This window comes from Chiloscyllium punctatum, chromosome 28 (genome assembly GCF_047496795.1).
Source record: "Chiloscyllium punctatum isolate Juve2018m chromosome 28, sChiPun1.3, whole genome shotgun sequence".
Taxonomy (NCBI): domain Eukaryota; kingdom Metazoa; phylum Chordata; class Chondrichthyes; order Orectolobiformes; family Hemiscylliidae; genus Chiloscyllium; species Chiloscyllium punctatum.
Genome location: NC_092766.1, coordinates 81,407,397 through 81,411,076, shown reverse-complemented (window position 1 = coordinate 81,411,076; position 3,680 = coordinate 81,407,397).

Here is a 3,680-nt window from a genome sequence, read left to right as displayed (position 1 = left end):
CCTCCCATAAGCCCCTTCAAACACCATCCCTTCCCAACCATGTCCAACAACACCCCCTCTCCAACCCCGTCGACCTCCGCTGCCACCCCAACCCCATCCAAAGCTGCCCTTTCCTCCAACCCCGTCCAACACTGCCCGCTCCCTCAAACCCGTCCAACACCGCACCCTCCGAAACCCGGTCTAACAAATCCCCACACCCCCCAACCCCGTCCAACACAGCCGCCTCGCCCAACAGCGTCCGACCGTGCCCCCTCTCAAACCACGTCCAACACCACCCCTTCCCAACCCACAAACCCGTCCAACACCTCCCCCTCCGCCAACCCCATCCATCACAGCCCACTCCCCCAGCCTGTTTTAAAACGGCCCCCTCCCCAACATGGTTCAACAACGCCCGCACCCCAACCCCGTCCAACCCCGCCCCCTACACCAATCCGATCCAACACCGCCCTTTGCCCCAACCCCGTCCAACCCCGCCCCCTACACCAATCCCATCCAACACCGCCCTTTGCCCCAACCCCGTCCAACCCCGCCCCCTCCCTCAACGCCATGCAACACCACCCACTCCCCTGGCCCCGTTCAAAACCGAATCTTCCAAACCCCGTCCATCACTGCCCTCTCCCCAAACCCGTCAAACACAGCCCCGTCTCCTAACCCCGTGCAACACCTCCCCCTCCCCCAATCCCCACCATCACTGCCCCCTCCCCGAAACCCATCAAACACCACCCCCTCCCTCAAAACCGTCCAAAGCCGCCACCTCTCCCAACCTTGTCCAACACCTCCCACTCCCCCAACACGTTCCAACACCGCCCCCCCGCCAACCCCGTCCGATACCGCCGCCTCTCCAATTCCGTCCAACACCGCTCCCTCCCCTAAAGCTGTCCAATGCAGCCCCCTCCCCCAGCACTGTCCAACACCGCCCCTTCCCCAACACGGTCGATCATTGCCCACTCCCCAACCCCGTCCGAATCCGCCCGCTCACCAATCTCGTCCAAAACCGCCATCCCAACACCGTCCATCACCGCCTCTCTACAGCCCCATAAAACACTGCCCCCTCCCGAACCCCGTCCAACACTGCCCGCTCCCCAACCCCGTCCAACATCGACCCCTCCCCCAAGCCCATCCAACACCGCCCACTCCCCAACCCCGTCCTACACTGCTCCCTCCCTCAAACCCATTCAACACCTCCTCCTCCCCAACCCCATCCAATACCGCCCCCTCCCCAACCCCGTCCAACACCGCCCCCTCCCAAACCCGTCTAACACTGCCCCTTCTCCCCAACCCGATCAACCACCGCCCCATCCAAAACACTGTCCAACACCGCCCCTCCCCAAACCCATCCAACACTGCCACCTCAACAAACTACTTCCAACACGGTCCATTCCCCCAGCCGCGTTCACAAACGCCCCCACCGGAACTGCAAACATTTCCATTCACTCCATCAACACCATCCAACACCGCCCACTCCCCAAGCCCCGTTCAAAACTGCCCCTTCCACAACCCTGTCCAGCACTGCCCCTCCCCACAACCCTGTGCAACACTGCACCCTCCCCCCAACACCATCAAACACTGCCCCATCCCCAACCCCTGTGCAACACCACCCCCTCCACCAACATCATCCAACACCGCCCACTCCCCCAGCCACGTTCACAACCGCCCCCTCCCCAACACCAGCCAACTCTGCCCCCTCCACCAAAACCATCCAACACCTCCCACTCCGCCATCCCATTCAAAACCGCCCCCTCCACCAACACCTTCCAACACTGCACACTCACCCAGCCCCGTTCAAAGCGGACCTCTCCCCAACACGGTCCAACCCGCCCCCACCCCAACCGTGTCAAACACTGCTCCCTTACCCCAACCCTGTCCAACAGCACCCCACCCCAATACCGTCCAACACCACCCAATCCCCAACCCCATCAAACACCACCCCAATTCTTAACACCGTCCAACACCGCCCCCTCCCCAACCCCATCCAACACCGCCCCTCCCCAATCCCATCCAACAACGGCGCCTCCCCATCCACGTCCAACACTGCTCCCTCCCCAACCCTTTCCAACAATGCCCCATCACGCACACGCCTTCAAACACGACCCCTCCCCAACCTCGTCCAACACCACCCGCTCCCCAACCCCGTCCAACACTGCCCCACACCGAACCCCGTCCAAAACAGCCCCATCCCCCACACTGTCCCACAACAGCCCCCAAACCCGTCCCACACCACCCCCTCACCAAACCCGTCCCACACCAACTCCTCCCCCAACATCGCCCCCTCCCCAAACCTGTCCAACACCGTCCCTCCCCCCAAACCCGCCCCACACCAACCCCTCCCCCAAACCTGTCCAACACTGCCCCCTCCCCCACCCCGTCCAACACCGTCCCTCCCAACCCCGTCAAACACCGCCTCCTCCACAACCCCCTCCAACACTGCCCCCTCCCCAACCCCGTCCAACACTGCTTCAGCCCCAATCCCGTACAACATTGCCCCATCACGCGCACCCCTTCAAACATGACCCCTCCCCAACCTCGTCCAACACCACCCCCTCCGTCAACCCCCCATGCCCCAACCCCATTCAACACTGCCCACTCCCCCAGTCCTGTTCAAATCCGAGCCCTCCCCAACCCCGTCCAACACTGCCCCCCAAAGCCGTCAAACACAGCCTCCTCCCCTAACCCCGTCCAACACCTCCCCCTCCCACAACCCCGTCTAACATCGCCCACTCCCCCAACTCCGTCCAACATCGCACCCTCCACCAACCCCATCCAACACCGCCCATTCCCTCAGCCCGGTTCAAAACTGCCCCCTCCCCAAACCCATATAACACTGCCCCCTCCCCAACCTCGTCCAACACCGCCCCCTCCCTCAACCCCGTCCAACACCGCCACTTCCTCAACCTCGTCCAACACGACCCCACCCCTAACCCCGTCCATTTCTACCCCCTCACTCACCCTGTCACACAACACCCCCTCCCCAAACCCGTCCCACACCACCCCCTCCGCCAAAACCGTCCCACACCAACTCCTCCCCCAATAGCACCCCCTCCCAAACCCTGTCCAACACCGCACCCTCCCCCAAACCCGTCCAAAACATCCCCTCCCCAACCCCGTCCAAAACCATCCCCTCCCAAACCCGTCCAACACTGCATCCTCCCCCAACCCCGTCCAACATCGCACCCTCCCCCAACTCCTTCCAACACTGCTGCCTCCTCCAACCCCGTCCAACACCACACCCTCCCCAACCCCGTCGAACACTGCACCCTCGCTCAACCACGTTCAACACCGCCACCTCACCCCTATACCGTCCATCACTCCCACTCCGCAACTGCGTCAAACACCGGCCCCTCCCCAACACCATCCAACACCGCAACCTCCCCCAACCCCGTCCAACATCTTCCCCTCCCCAACCCCGTCCAACACTATGCCCTCCCCAACACTGTCAAACACCGCCCACTCCCCAACCCCGTCCAACATGGCACCCTCCCCCAACCAGGTACCACACAGCCGACTCCCCATCCCTGCCCAACACCGGACCCTCCCCAACCCTGTCCAACAACACCCTCTCCCCAACACCGTCCTACACCACCCATTCCCCAAACCCATTCCACACCAACCCCTCCCCTAATACCGTTCAACACCTCACCTTCCCCCTACTCCATCCAAAATCTCCCCCTCACCAAACCCGT